Source organism: Garra rufa, chromosome 1, assembly GCF_049309525.1.
Source record: "Garra rufa chromosome 1, GarRuf1.0, whole genome shotgun sequence".
NCBI classification, from domain to species: Eukaryota; Metazoa; Chordata; class Actinopteri; order Cypriniformes; family Cyprinidae; genus Garra; species Garra rufa.
This window is the reverse complement of record NC_133361.1, coordinates 64,955,694-64,972,339: the sequence shown is the minus strand read 5'-3', so window position 1 is coordinate 64,972,339 and position 16,646 is coordinate 64,955,694. Positions and strand designations below refer to the sequence as shown.

Genomic DNA, 16,646 nt, shown 5'->3' with positions numbered 1-16,646 from the left:
ATACATTTCAACATTTTAAATCAACAGCAAATGAAGATTTGCATGTTTGAGAGGATAGCTCATCTTTTTCATACCATTTATACAATTTTAGATTTAGATTACACTTGATTTGATTTGTGTAAGAGGAGAAATATAAACTATAGTTTTGAGTGTTAAAAATTTATTTGATGTATTATTATTATTAGTAGTAGTATTTTCTTTAGATTTGTTTTTGCGTTTTTTTGTGCTGTACATTATGATGGCGTGCTGCCCATGCAGTGTTTTTTTTTTTTTTTTCTTAAAAAAAATTAAAGGAAAGGAAACCATTTAGATTTGGCCTAATGTCCATGTAAGTACTATAGCCTACCCTAGTATTATATCCTAATATTGAAAATAATGTAGACAAATAAACAGAAGGCTCATTTTTCAAAACAATAAAGCTTTTATTACATGACTGACAACGAATACAACTGTTAAGTATCATAAGTGCTCCAGTGAGTTCTGCAAGTTTTTTTTTTTTTTTTTTTTACTTTTTTAATTTTTAAAAAAAGTGGAAAAGTTGTTCTTCTATTTCGGAGAAGTTTGTTAAGTCTGTCTCTTATCAGCTTCCAGTCACGAACTGTATCTGTAACAGCATCTGAAAGTGCTTGACGAAGGTTGTTGGGTAGTGCATTTTTCCCCCTGGAGCCGTCAAAGTTAACAGAACCTGCCCAGTTCTGATAAAGGTTGAGAGGAATTAACCTTTTAAACAAAAGAACAGCGAAATGATCTGCCCTTGGTTTCCCGTCTGGTCCTGTTGATTCCAGATAAAGTTTATTCTCGGTCTCTACTGAAACATGATTTAAAAGTACATCTGGAAGGATTACTCCCTGCATGAGAGACCGGTGAATATGATGATGGTGATGAGAATGGTGTTTCAGGCAATCTCAAATGGAATGATGTCATGACGGAAGGAGAAAATGTTGAATAATCTTGATTCGGCAAATTTTCACTATGGAGCATCGGATTCGTCACCACTGGGTTGTTGGTTAATCCTACTGATGTTGAGCCCGCTAACAAATGATCTGGACTGGTTTGTAAGTTGAGAGTCCGGACAGTCAGTGGTGTAGAGGCTGCAGAAGGAACACCGAAATCAGCATCAACCAGGTGCGCTGACAGCGAATGGTCTTCGCAAGCAGACTGAGGAGATGACCACATCTCAAAAGGCTGTTGGCAGTCCATTTGAGTATCCACAGACGTTGAAGGAACATTGGCAGAACTGTCTGTGGATGTGGATTGATCCGCTGTCGGAGGATGAGTTTTCTCACTGAAACGCGCCTCCAACAAACCAATGCTTGCCTCTAAATTCAGAAGCCTTCTTGTGAATTCTGATATCTGTTCCTTGGAAACAGTGACTGCAGCAGGACATCTACGTTCAATTAGAACAGCCTGTAGATGGTAACATTAAAATTAGTTGTGAATATAATGTTCACACCGCAGATAGGCATATGAAGCTATACTGCACATGGGGCTGCTTACGTAATAATAAATTATCAAATACCCACGATTTCTTTTTTACAAGCCGGGTAGTCCCTGTTTTATTTTTGGTCTGTGGGCTCTGCTTGTTCTCTTTGCCAGAATTCTATTGAGACAATATGTATGATGGTTAGCACACAACAAACAGCTGAATGTACCAAAAAATTTAAGCAATTGGTAGGCAAAAAATATAGCCAAATACATTGTAAATTATAGACTACATACCTTTCGCTTGCTGCTCCAAGTGGAAGCGCTCTTCTTTGAATAAAATGCTGTGGCCTCCATTTCTTTCTCGCACAGTTAATACAAATGCACGCAGTGACAATTTGATAATAGGTCTATTTTATCAGTTGCTCACTCGCACCCGATTTAAAAGACCGTAAAACGTCATGGGCGGCACTAGGGAGGGGCTATCAGGTGCTAGACCAAAGCACGGATATCAGGGCTGTTGCAAGGGGTGTGCGAGGCCCTGAGCAAAGTTAAGTTGCAAAACTTCTAGTGTCTTCATGTACTGTATATTGAAGTTTAGACAGTTTGCAAGAATATTTAGTATCACTGGTGTGAAAATGCTGTTAGATGCCGGTGGAGTAAACGGGAGTTGAGAAAGTTGAAAGTGAGGGCACAGACGCATCCTCCACTGGGTTGGCAGATCCAGCTATTTTAGGCTACTTTGAACTTAAAGTTAATAAGGTAGTAAGTTGCATTATCCGATAAAAAAATGATCAGAACTATCAGCACAGTATATAACACTAATCTGGTTGCACAATAGAAAGAAATATGCAAACACTAGCCATGAGCTGTGTCCATTTTGACACAAAACAAGGCACTGACAAGTTTAAAGATCAGTCAGTACAAGTTTTTTTATTCCTCTCCAGTTTAAACAGCTCCGATCATTTTAACCTGGAACTAGGCTTAAGTATGGTCTGTGAAACCAGAGGGAAGTGTGTTTTTTTTTCAGTTATCTGAAAAGTAGCAGTTAATGAGGCCATCAGCGGCAGTATAAAGAGCAAAATGTTTATGAATAGCAAAATGGGGGTGGGGGTGAATGATGTCTGTTGCCTTGTAATCAACTTATTATTGAGACTCTTTTTTGGGGGGGTCCAACTGTCTAGCATTCGGTTTAATTTCGGATTCAGCATTCAAATGCATGCCAGGGAAAAGGGAAAAGCTTTCCTCACACGCTCCACCTATGATACACCCTCTTATCACAAAACATTACTGTCCACACCCCTCACACACTGTACGAATAAATACAGTCCATCCATGTGTAAAGTCATCTCACAATGACCAAAATCAGCAAGCTGCAATCCCAAGACATCAGGGTGATGAGGTCTGCTGGAAGTCCTACTCAAGAAATATCCCAACATCTGAAATCCATTGGTGTACACACTACATTGAGCACTATCTGGAGACACTACAAAGAAAGATCATCACACAAACGTAATCCTCGCAAAATAACTGAGTAAGTTGCCCACTGCATGACGCGAACACAAACACTAGCCTAAATGCTGGTTAATGCTAAGTGATGGTTATGCATAAACTGTCAAATGTTTAACTATTTTCTGTTTTGGCCTTAATTTTAGGGACATTGTCCTATCCATAGAGAATATCACTCATCAGAATGATGAACTGGTGTCATGTTCCGTGAAAAAACAGCTATGGCGTGACAGCGGAGTGGAAATAAGCGAGCGATCCATTCGGAGTATAAGGCAAAAGCTTGGGTGGAAGTATGGGAAAACTCAACATTGTCCCATGATCAGAGACAAAAATAAAGAGTTATGTCTCCAACAAGCCCAAAAATGGATTGCTGAGAAGGAGTCATTTCACGATGTCATTTTCACTGAAGAAACAACAGTGGCTTTGGACCACTTTGCAATCATGTAATTTCGTAGGAGTGGGAGACACGTGTCTAAACCAAAGCCAAAGCACCCGCTAAAAGTTCATGTTCGGGGAGCATCTTTCTTTGAAAATGCTATTGTAACAGAAACTGCTGCCCCATACATTAGGGAAAACTTCGGAGCACATCACCGTTTTTTCCAGGACAATGACCCGAAGCACACTGCTGCAGGCAGACTCATTGCTGAACAGGGTATAAACTGGGTTAAGACTCCCGCCGAATCCCCCAACATGAATCCCATTGAAATGGTGTGGCATGCTCTGAAAGATTATATTCGAAAAGTAGCAAAACCAACTACAAAGTCTGACTTAATTGATGCCATAAATAAATTCTGGTTCAAGGAATTTATAGCAGTACATAAACAGACTGTTTAAAGTTCTTCCGGCTGTGGTGGAGCGTCAGGGTGGACATACTGGAATGTAACAATGTCTAAAGTTGTTTAAAAATGTCTAAGCATTGGCAAAACTGTAAAATGAAAATATAATGTACATTAAGGATCACTTGAATAAATAAGCTTTTTTGACGTTGTTGTTGAAAATCTGCTGTTATCAAAAACATAAAATAATACTGATAATACTGATAAAAATGCATAAACACGAGTTTAATACATAAACAAACCTGCGTGACCATAGTAACCCAGGATTATCAGAGATAGGTTTATTAATATTTTATTTTGAGTTAAGAAATTATTATATTAATTGTTATAGAAATTAATACAATATTAAATAATTATATAGGCGATGCTGTATATGCCAATGCTGTCTGTGCGCGATGTAGACAGCATTCACAAGTGTATCATGAATAAATATTACATGTACTTCAAATTAAATAGCCCTACAAGAAACATTTTATGCATCCCACAGGCTTGTCCATTAACTGATCCTCTTTTTTCCGTATTATTCGTTATTTTCACCTTCATTTTGATGTCTTTACATAAAATTCTGAATGTAAATGATACTATAAAGCTTCTATGACTGGGGTTTTTACTTGAATGCAGTTTAAAGGTTAAATTTAACATATATTGTATTTTATTTAGTCTAATTAATAGACAAATCTTTGAAGAGTGAATTATTCACATAGTTTCATTTGGAAATAATTTATCGTCATACAGTAAAATAGGCCTACATTCCTTCTATTAACTGATAGTCTTTTTTCCGTATTTGTATTAATATTATTATCATTATCATTATTATTACTATTACTACTATTATTTTTATTAGCCTGTTATTTTTGTATATATTTTTATTTTCGTTTATATTCGTTTTCCCCCCTTAATTTTGCTCTCTTTACTTAACGATCATGTAAATGATACTGTAAATGCTTGACAAATCCTATATGACTGATTTTTACTGGAATGTAGTTTAAAGGTTGAATTGAACACATATTTTATTTTGTTTCGTCTAATTAATAGACTAGACTATATAAATACTAAACTGTTTTACTGAGGAATGAATCATTCACGTAGTTTCATTTGTAAATGAAAACATGCTCATTTATCGTCACACACGGGCATAAATACAATCATAAAGTCAAAACTTTATTGGCATAATTGTCAGGCGTTAAAAAATAGCCCTAACCAGTTATTAAAATAATAATAGCCTAATAATAATAATAATAATAATAATAATAAATAATAAGTGATTTAGAGCTATCTACTTTTTTGTTTATTGTGAATCGCTTAACCTAAATAACTTTCTGTATATGCTATTTGCCATATATTTAGCAAATATTGTAAACGGCAATTATGCCAATAAAGTTTTGACTTTATGATTGTATTAATGCCCGTGTGTGACCATAAACGATTTACAAATGAAACACTATATAACCTATATAACCAGTGTTTCATTTCTATTAATTAGACGAAATAAAATGAATATATTTATATTAAATTCAACCTATAAACTGCATTCCAGTAAAAATCCCAGCCATATAGCATAATCAAAGCTTTAATGGCATGTCAGCATTTATCATTTAGATTCAGAATGTTAAGATATCGAAATGAAGGGAAAAATAACGAATATAAACGAATAATACAATTATTACGGAAAAAAGAGGATCAATTAATGGATAAGACTGTGGGATGCATAAAATATTTCTTGCAGGGCTATTTAATTTGAGGTACTTTATGTAATATTTATTCATGATAAAGTTTTGAATGCTGTCTACATCGCGCACAGACAGCATTCGCATATACAGCATTGCCTATTGTTAATATAATAACTTAATATTGTATTAATTTCTATAACAATTAATATAATCATTTCTTAACTCAAAATAAAATATTAATAAACCTGTCTCTGATAATCCTGGGTTATGGTCACGCAGGTTTGTTTATGCATTAAACATAAGGATGTCGTTGTCATGTCATTGTCAAAATGATCTCATGGCCACGACATAATATGACGTTCCCACGAATTAATATCTCATGGCAACGACATACAGTAATATGACGTTCCCAGTGACGTTGCAGTGTTTTTTCTGGGAATGAAGTGCTTCTTAGTTGGAGGTTTTCCTTAATTAGAACCTTAAGAAAGGCTACTTGGATGGTATGGATCTTGGGTGCACATATTAGATCAACAACCTCCCTTAGCTTGAGACACATCTGCCAAACATCATCTTTAAGTGGAGTTTCAATCCTGTCCCCAGTCATTAAAGGAAGGAGATGCAAGAGGCAGCAGTTTTAGGCAGCATGCCCTCCAAACTTGGTTTGTTGTTGGCACCCAAGTCGTATGGGAAGTCTGATATGATCTTGTTTAACTGGCAATAAGTGAATTGTTTCTCAGCTGTCACCAAGTGTTTTATGTACAAAGCTATATCAGCAGAAGCAATTCCTTCAAACAGGTCATGACTCAAACAGGGAGGGAGGCCTGGCTGAGTCAAACTTTACCCCACTGGCCATTTCTTCCTGTAATGATGCTTGGGACAGGACCTGATTTTGTGAGTGTTTGCTTGAAGGATCCCCTGAGGCAGAAGTTTTCAGTAAATCCTCCAATGCGGTGCAAACCTAGATTGTCCTCAATTATAGCAATCATGAACTGCAACAAAGAAACACCTTTTGAAACACTGACAAATTTGAAGCCCTCCTCCCTACACAACAATACAAGTTGCATTGGATCAACAGAAGACCTGTTGTGTGTTGCGATCCCTGCTAGTGTCATATACACTGCTAAAATCTTGTTTTTTTTTTCTGCCAGATCCTAGAGGATTAGCAAAATTAATCTTAATACAAGATTATGGTTACTGAGTATGGTGATTCCTGTAGCAAATTATTAGTATTTTTTTTATGATTTTACGATCTCTTAAGTCCTCCAGCACATTTGGGTTTGGTGGTGTGTCTGATTTTGCCATTAAAGCCCAATACGTTAAGCACTTGTTATGGTTATACATACGTGATAAGAAAACTAATGGAGAGTGCCCATTTTGACAATCCAATGGTTTTTTTTCCCTTTACATTTTAGGAGAACAGTTTAGTTATGTATCTTTCTCTTTAACAGGAGAGACATCTATCAAGAAGATAGTTGTCCCATTATCAATGAATGAGAACGATTGTACATCATCTTATTATCTGTTGGGAGAAGCCTGTGTTATTTCCAGTCAAAAAAAAAAAAAAAAAAAAAAAAACTTGCTGGTTGAATAAAAGTAACTTTAAGTAAGAATTTGCCAGAGGTATTAATAATTTCAGGCTTGACTGTACATTTGCTCTAAGGTGAGGGCAGTGACTTATTCCATAATAACAAACATTAACACAATTGCTGTTTACCTTAGTGTTGTTGCATTTTTTTCTTATTCATTAATGTTCTTTCAACTTTTACAGGCCTTGGATCAGTTGCATGCATTACGGAGGGAGCAAGACGAAGAATATGAGCATTCTCTTTCAGTTGATAGAGCAAGGGTAAATTATGAGACAACAAGCGGAGACAAGTGGAAGCACTGGAAGCAGACAGGAGAAGAGTGAGTGTTAATCATTGCCTTTAGGCTTTTTTGTATATTGTCTTTGTGACATGTTTAAATATATATAATTTTGAAGATTATGCTTGAAAGATGACAGTTTGTGAATACAATGACAGAGACACAAGATGGCATTGCCATTAAAATAAAATACCCTGATAGGAACCTCATGAGAAGAAAATTCCTAATCATTCAACCTTTTTAGGTAATATATGAGCTTCTCTTCTCCTTTTTTGTTGTTGTTGTTGTTGCAAGACTGTAAAAACATGTCAGTGTTTGAGGACAGTGTTTGCCAGGTGTGAGGACAGTGCTTCTCAGGTGTTTTCACTGCAGTCAGCCCTGTCATGTCAACAGCTTTAGAGCACCCTTACAGGCAGTATTCTGGACCAGGAGATTGAAGGATCCTGTACTTTGTATGCTATGTGGTTTTCTTCAGAAGAAGGTGAGGTGAAACATAAACATAAATCTGTCCTAGGTCCTCTGCTATTTTCAATTTACATGTTACCCCTTGGTAATATTATTAGGAAATATGGGATTAGTTTCCATTGTTATGCTGATGATACTCAACTATATATTTCAACAAGACCAGATGAAACTTCTAACTTAGCAAAGTTAACAGAGTGTGTTAAATATGTGAAAGACTGGATGACCAATAATTTTCTACTATTAAATTCAGATAAGACCGAGATATTACTTATTGGACCAAAAAAACAGTACACAGAATCTCTTAAACTGCAATTTGCAACTAGACATATGTTCTGTTATTTCCTCTACAGTCAAAAATCTGGGTGTTATATTAGACAGCAACCTGTCTTTTGAAAATCATATTTCTCATGTTACAAAAACAGCATTCTTCCATCTTAGAAACATTGCTAAGCTACGGAACATGTTACCTGTCTCTGATGCAGAAAAGTTAGTTCATGCATTCATGACGTCTAGACTGGACTATTGTAATGCACTACTAGGTGGTTGTCCGGCTTCTTCAATAAATAAGCTACAGGTAGTCCAAAATGCAGCCGCTAAACTCCTTACCAGATCAAGAAAATATGATCATATTACCCCAATTTTACGGTCCCTACACTGACTACCTATTAGGTTCCGTATCACTTACAAAATATTACTTCTTACTTACTTATAAGGCCCTTAATGGTTTAGCTCCTGCATACCTTACTAGTCTCCTACCATGCTACAATCCTTCACGCTCCCTAAGGTCGCAAAACTCTCGACTTTTAGTAGTACCTAGGATAGCAAAGTCCACTAAAGGAGGGAGTGCCTTTTCTCATTTGGCTCCCAAACTCTGGAATAGCCTCCCTGATAACTTTCGGGGTTCAGACACACTCTGTATGTTTAAATCTAGATTAAAGACTCATCTCTTTAGCCAAGCATTCACATAATTTATCTCATAACGTTGTACTTCAGTTACATCTGATCAAATGCACATCAACATTCTTCAGCTTGGGCTAAACACATAATTTTTTGCTTGGTTGGAACAGCAGCTACGCTAATTATTTCTCTATTTGTTTTCCTGTTTCTGCCACGGGATTTCCATCCCGTGGTAACTAGGAATTACACAAGATTGAGCCTGGATTCAGAAGAAGAGATGATGCCAACCCCCCAGAGGACCGCCGATGATGCCAGCCTTGAAACAACATACAGCACTACACCATTTTACTACAAGTTTGATTGCAACACATAATCATTACTATTAGTGTTCATCATCTGTTTTTGATTACACCATTACTGTTTTTAATACCATATGTACATCGACTTAACATACAGTAGTCACCACTAATAAGCTACTAAATATATTGTAGTAGCCTACATTTTTTTTTTTCTTGTACAGCTGCTTTGAAACGATTTGTATTGTGAAAAGCGCTATACAAATAAACTCGAATTGAATTGAATATTCAGCCATTTATTGTTAATGTTATGTCCTGTAATGGATTGTTATGAAGACTATGCCTTAAAGCTAAAAGTATTGGATTGTTTCTACCAAATTGTGGTTTGTTAATCAATTTGGTAATGGTTCAGTTTGTTAGATCTTCTCTATTATTTAATTTGTTTGGAAACCTATAAAAAGAAAACCAGATCACAGTCTCTGTCCACAATGTGAAGTAGTTTAAGTCTTTGGTTCACATTTAACAACCCACCCAATTCAATCTCGACACATTAGAATACGACAAGCCAAATAGCTCATGGGAAAAGCAAAAAGAGCAAAAGCGGATCCATTTCTTTATAGAAAGTAGGATTTACATCTTGTAAATCAGGACATCTTGTCTGTGGTGTATTCTCCGTATCGAAGAAACTCATAAAAAGCTGTTAAAAAACTGCTTCTAGCAATGAATCATCGTATGTGTTAAAAACACCAGATCTTAGCTTTTTGACCATTTGATGCACTTGTAGAGAGAACAGAAGGCGTTTGTCAGACGTGACAGGGCATTTCTTTTTAAGACCATTGACCCTTGTGCGACCTTATGGACATTGTTGTCCATTTCAGTTTTGTTTTTTGTTATAAGTGTGCCTGTGTTAATGCCAACTGCATAAATCTTGGCTCAGGTGTGTATTTTTATTGAAATTTTAATATTTCACCATCATTTCCTTCAAAAAGTCAATTTTATCCTCCGTACAAAAAATACTCACACTCAGGACCTTAAGGACAAAAATGTCCACATTGAAACCCATTAAAACTGCAATTTTTTAACCCAGGGCCATTTGACTATAAAATGATGCAATATTTGCTAATAGGCATTCATTTTATCGGCAAGGCTTCAAATTTAAATTTTTTACCATTTTTTACTAGATTGTGCTATTTTTTTTATTTTTATTTTTTTAAATTTGGCATATAAAAGAAATCCCCACTCCATGTATACGAGTCACACCATTGGCAGGGTCATAGGGCCATGTGAAAACTATCAATAAGGTCAAAGAAGGTTAATGAGCATTGAAGACTTTTCTTTTTCACCCAAACACACATCTTATACCTTGATGGCACTTTTTTATTTGTTATTGTTTTTGTACAGAGATAAAAGGTGGGCTTGAATTTGATGTAGAAATTCAGAAGCCTCTAAACACATTGTTTTTGTTTTCACCACAAGAAAATGCTGATTGTGTAGTCTGGTAGATTTTTTACAAAGTTTGAGTGTTCGCACAGCCAACCAGATGTTCGCAAAGCAAAACCTATGTATATTTGGTGCTTGAGGGCATGGTCATTTCATTTCATTGCTTGCAAGATGAAGAGACGTTACTCAGCAGAGGAAGCTCTGGAGCTAGTGTTGCCCACTGAGAGTGAGCATTATGTAAAGAAACCAGCTTTTAAAGCATTACAATTCTGAAAATGAATGAATGTTTGGTAATTAGGAATAGAAAAGAGAAACAACAGTCAGTGAAAGTAGAAAAAAATATTAATATATAACATTTCTATGACAGAATTTTGACATGGACATTTTTGTCCATTACGGACCTAAGTGTTAGTTAGTTTTTTTTTTTTTGTTTTTTTTTTAATCTGACACTACATAAAAAATATAAATGCCTCAAAATTAATGTTGTTGTTCTTCACAGACACACCCAAGAAGCTAATAAGCAAAGAAAAAAATTCTGCTTATCATTTAGTATATGGAAATTAACTACTATTTTCATTTTTTCATAAAAAAACACCTGTGGCATTATGTAAACAAACCAGTATTTAAAGGGTTAAAATTCTGAAAATTAATTAATGTTTGGTATCTATGAATAGAACAGATGCTGGTCAAAAAATTGACATCAGTGAAAGGGGAAAAAAATATTAATAAATCATATTTTATGGCAGTTTTTGGACATGGACATTTTTGTCCATTTTGCACCTATGCGTAACATTTTTTTGAACGCACAAGGGTTAAGCAAAAGACAAATAGCAGGATTTTGCAGCAGGATTTGAGATGATGGATCTAAGCACCTTAAATGTGAACTGGTCATGCCCTACGGCTTAGCCAATGCACCGTCAGTCTTCCAAGGGTTCATGAACGAGGTGTTTCCGGGGGTTTCTCCATCGTTTTGTGATTGTCTAAATTGATGACATCCTGATATACTCCCAGAACCTGCCCCAGGGCCCAAGGAACCTGCATTTCCTCCTCCCTTCAAGATTGTGGAAGAGCCAACATCTACAAGGTTATTGAGATCCTGGGCTCCCGGTGGCGGGGCTGCCATCTAGAGTGCCTTGTGGACTGGGAAGCGTATGGTCCAGAGGAAAGATCCTGGACCTCTCCCTACTGTCTGATTTCTACCAGAACCACCCAGATCGTTCAGCACCCACAGGCCAAGGTCACCCCCATCGCTACAGTAGGGCATCAGGAGGCGTCCCTGGAGGAGGGCTTACTGTCAGGGAGTCCCAGTCACTGCAGTCACCTCACTCACTTGATCTCAGTCTCCTGATTTCTGATTGCACACACCTGTCCATGCTCATTACCGCTTTTTATATCAGTGCACAGTTCCTACTGCTCAAGTGTCTGGTCTACCAATTGCTATGCTAAACCTACCTAACTCCTTACCTGTATACTTACTCATTTGTAGCAGCAGTGAGGTATGATCCTGCTGCTTCATCTGCTACACCACTCATCTGCTCCTAGGACTACTTGAAACACAAAGACTGTATCACATCACAAATAAGAACCTTGAAACCATTACATTACCAGAATCATGCACCATTGGACTGTGGCTGTGTTTACTTCTGTTCCTTTCAATAAACCGGTTGATTTGTTTCACCTACCTCTGTTTCTGTGGTGTGATTGCTGACAGTGGTGTACGAAAAAACAGTTTTAAGGAAAGATTATTTTTTTAAATCATTTAAATGTCTGTAAACTTATGTAGCATCCCAGATTACGCAATGGGACATCAGCCACCTTCTGGCAGGGTTTGCACACGACCTGTTATTAAACAAAAATGTCCAATTTGCGGCATGAATAAGAAAAATCTAAAGAAGCACATTGACCATAAACATACAAACACATGAAGTCAGGACATTAATGCCAAATTTCATCTAGCAAGCAGTGTATTGACAGAAAAAATGAAATATACACTGTGCTTATTGTTGCAAGTGGTCACAGTATTCCTCTTCATATTTAGCACAATACATGGGGAGAACAGCAAAAAATGTGAATCAAACAAATACCAAGTAAACGTGAAAGTAGCACAGAGGAGAGGGGTCTTATCTTATCAGTGTAAGCAAATTAGGTCTGTAAATTACTGCAACTCCTCAGCTGAACCAGTAACTCTAAAGGAACACATACTAACAGAAATGGTGAAAGCAAGGTGGTTTGGTGAAGATAAAAAAAGCTGTCTTGCTCATCAGCAGCTGGCCAACAATAGCAGCATACCACTATCTGTGGAAACTTCAGTTGACTCCTATCAGGCAAAAAAGAATGAGCTGAGGATAATGCTCTAAAATATGGTGTTTGTGCAACAGTCTGGCATTAGGAAAAAACCTCTTAGAATCTTTCCCTGTGATCTGATATCTTACTGGCCAAATAAGATATGGATTCTTTGGTATGGGAAGAACACACGACAAGATCTACAATGTCCTTCAAGTCAATGTCCAGGCAGGGTTGTTGACAGGCACTTTGTCTCCAAACTAAAACTTCAAGAGATTCCGATTTTCTTTTCTCTTTACTTCTTTACTAAGTAAGGTGTTTTTTAGATAAAAAGACAGTCAAGGACAGTGCTGTCTTAAAAGATGCAATACCCTCAAAGAGGTCATGAACAATATCTGGGGGAAAACCTCTTGTGACTTTGAAGTGTAATAGATTCTCTGAAAACACACAAACATCTTTCACACTATAATCATGTGTTAAGCCATTGAGTCTCAGAAGCTGAAGATGAACAGCATGACTTTCTTCAGTTCTAGAACAGAATGTTCCTGATTCAACTACTATAGTTTTAAGTTTTTTTCTCTGCTGTACAAAATCTGCATGCATATTAGAAATTCTCCACAAATCCTGCAAGGCTACGAGCACCAAGGTTGTCACCCCTTTTTTGTCTTTCCCAGATTTTTGATACAAAAGTCAATGTTGTTCCAATATGACAAGGTCATCTATCAATGGTTCCAGCACTTTGTTATATCCATAATGCACAGTGCAGCTAAATTTTATATCAGACAGAGATGACTGACATTCTGCGTGCAAATTACCTTATTTCCAATAAACAGCAAACATTTTATGTTTTTTCTTGGATGTGCCAATGGGGTTACAGATTTCAAACTCGTTAGCATACAGTATCAGTAGCATCAGTAAAAAAGCAGTGTCTGAAAGTACTGGATTCTTTTGGAAGTTGAGTGAATGGTCAAGCACATACTCTTATAGGCTCTATTACAGAAAAGTTAGCTTTATAGAATGCATTTCGTTTCCTCATGGATGAAAGGGAACAGTGCCCTCCGATTGCAGTTTTAATTGGATGTGACTGGCAGATAACAGATGCTACTTCCTGAACAACAGCTTCAACCAATCGCAAATTATGCTTTTGCAGTAGCTGGATTACAGTTTGACTGACAACTGCAAAAAAATCCCTGAGTGTTGCAACAAACGTCTTAACTGTCACCCCAATCTTACACAGCTGCAACATTGGATGATGAACCATACAAATACACTTAAATGACTGCATTGAGGAAAGTTTAGAGAATAATGCAGCAAGTAAAAAAAATTCTAACTTCACCCTCAAATTACACAAACACAGATCCAGGTTGCTAGGGCTGCATTAAAAAAAGAAGCAAGGGAATACTGAATTGAGAAAGGAACTTTAACAGAAAAAAGGTCAGAAAGCTGTATTAGGTGGTGTTCCTCATGTTGGCTGCCCACATGCTTTTGTGTATTGCAGTTCCCCTCTTTGGTGACAAGGGACCAGGGCCGGAGTGGGACTCCTTTTCAGCCCTGGAGTTTCAAGCCTTAGACCGGCCCACTTTAGTTCACGACTGACTATATTAAAATGATGTCATTTCTAATTCAATGCAAATACAGTAGCCTAAGTGTTGCTTCACAGTGAAGATTTATTTGAACAGTTAACACAATGTAATGTTTAACAGTATCAGAATCTATTTTCTGTTAGAATTAGTGCTCATAAATATCCAAACCTTGAAATGAAAAAATATCAAATAAATACAAATATATATTAAGCTATATGTATAAAATAAAGATTAAAATAAAATGTATTAAACTTTCTAATGACACTATCATGTCTTTTTCAAGGAAACAGCTGCTTTATAAGTTCAAATATTTTTCATAAATATGAGAACATTAAAGGGTAAATCTCCAACACTATTCTTTTAAACATCACAATGTCCTTTTCTGCAGTATCTGAATATATATTCTGTGCAAAATTGTTCACAGATATCCAGTCCTTAAACACAAATAAAGAATAGAACAAGTATTGCACTGTCCTACCTGCCCATTCTAGTGTGTTGGGCTCATGACTGGTGCTTGGTAATGTTACGGGGCCTGGCTCTTCACTGTTAGCAGCAAACTGGACTAGAGGCTGCTGCTGCTGAAGAGCAACAGTACAAGAAAAAGTTTGATACATAAACATGAACGGTGTTTTGCAGACATCGTTGTTTTGCACTGCTCCTAACTAGCTTGACGTTAACCAGGGGCAGACTGGAACAAAATTTCAGGCTGGGAAATCTCACACTTATCCAGGCCATCCCACACACCCACACCAACATTTGAAACCCTGGACAACAATATTTTTTTCATCATCACATAAAAAAAGTTGAAATCAACTGGGTAAAATTATTAAATGCTATCTCTTGAACTTCCAATTTGCTTTTTAATCTCTTTTAATCTCTCTGTCTCTCATGTGTGTTTACTTTTTAAACTAATTTTCTTGTATCTGTCACTTTTTTCATAAACACATCTCCACCTTGTTGCAAAACAACCACCTCACTGTAACTTGTTTGCACATAGTATAGGCCTACAATTATTTTTGAAAAATTTAACCCCTTAACTGTCACCCCCCATTTTTTAAAATAGGCATGAAAGTGCACTATCCAAACTTGTTGTAATTCATGAACACTTCGTAATGCAGACCTAAAGTTGGTCTCTTTTTAAAGAAGACAATCAGCAGATTATTGCAGAAGTGGAACTTAAAAACAAAACAAAATAAAGTATCAACAAAATTGAAGTTTAAATTTACTGTAAAGAAAATACACAGTACAAATTTTTATTAGATTTTAAACTACATATTTTACATAACAGGTTCTATCCTAAATGTAATATTGAATTGAAGCCTAAATAAGTTATGTTCCAAATTTAAAGTTGATCTGAAAAAAAATTGAGGTTCCTGTTAAAGTTTGTTTAGGGCGTTATACCACAAACAGCCACCGGGTGCCAACCAAACGCTATATTTATTTTTCATGTATTTTTCTGTCACAAATGTCTACATTTTTCTGACATGTTTCATTCTATTACAAAATAACCACCAAATACCGAATATTGAGTCTCAGACCTTTTTAAAGACGTTTTAGTCAAGTTTGTAAAAAGCTGTGATTTTGTAAAATGACACTTGACATTGCTGCTAAGGGGGAGGAGACAGCCACCAGGATGGTTCTTGAGCTTCTAAGCTTTCAAATATCTAATTTATGATTATTACTAAAACATTTTATAGAGAAAATGACAACAGAAAAAAGAGTGCCACTACATTTGGACCATGTGTTATTGTCGTAATGTTAAAATTAGAACAACAAAAATTAGCTACATCTTGAATATATCTTTATTAAAAAATCTTAAAACTAAACATGTTTTTGCATTATCATGGGTCATGTTTTGCCCTAAGGAAAATTAACCATGGTATTATTGAGCCTATGGTAAACGTATTAACCATGTTTTTTGTTTTTTTTGGATTGATTCCCATTAGTATAATCAGAGTTTCATACCATGGTGAAACTATAGTGTAGCAAAACCATTGTATATTGTATAATTATTGTATAACTATACTAAACATGTTTTTTTATACATATGTTTAGTAAAACAACAGTTAACTTTCATAAGGGTAGCTCCCTAAACCTGTTTTAAAATGATGTGAATATTTGTCGGCTAAATTTCTACGCTTTATAATTGTAATTCTGTCATTTCGTTCATTTCAGCATTTGACTGCTACCGCTAACATTTGTTAGCAGTTCAATACTTAAGTAAACAAAGACAAAACTACAATAGTCTGTTTACAGATGTAACTGACCTGCACTTTAGGTCCTAAACAGGACAGATTTGTCTCTCTGCTCCACCTGGGCACTTCTACTCCACTCTTGAGTCTCGTGTCCTTTATTGTTATTATTTAAATAATAACAATAATA

General features: G+C 36.1%; 1 pseudogene; it reads left to right on the top strand.

The window, feature by feature from the left end:
• The first annotated feature begins 2,777 nt into the window (after window positions 1-2,777).
• On the top strand, window positions 2,778-3,814 carry LOC141338492 (uncharacterized; annotated as a pseudogene).
• Window positions 3,815-16,646: the final 12,832 nt, after the last annotated feature.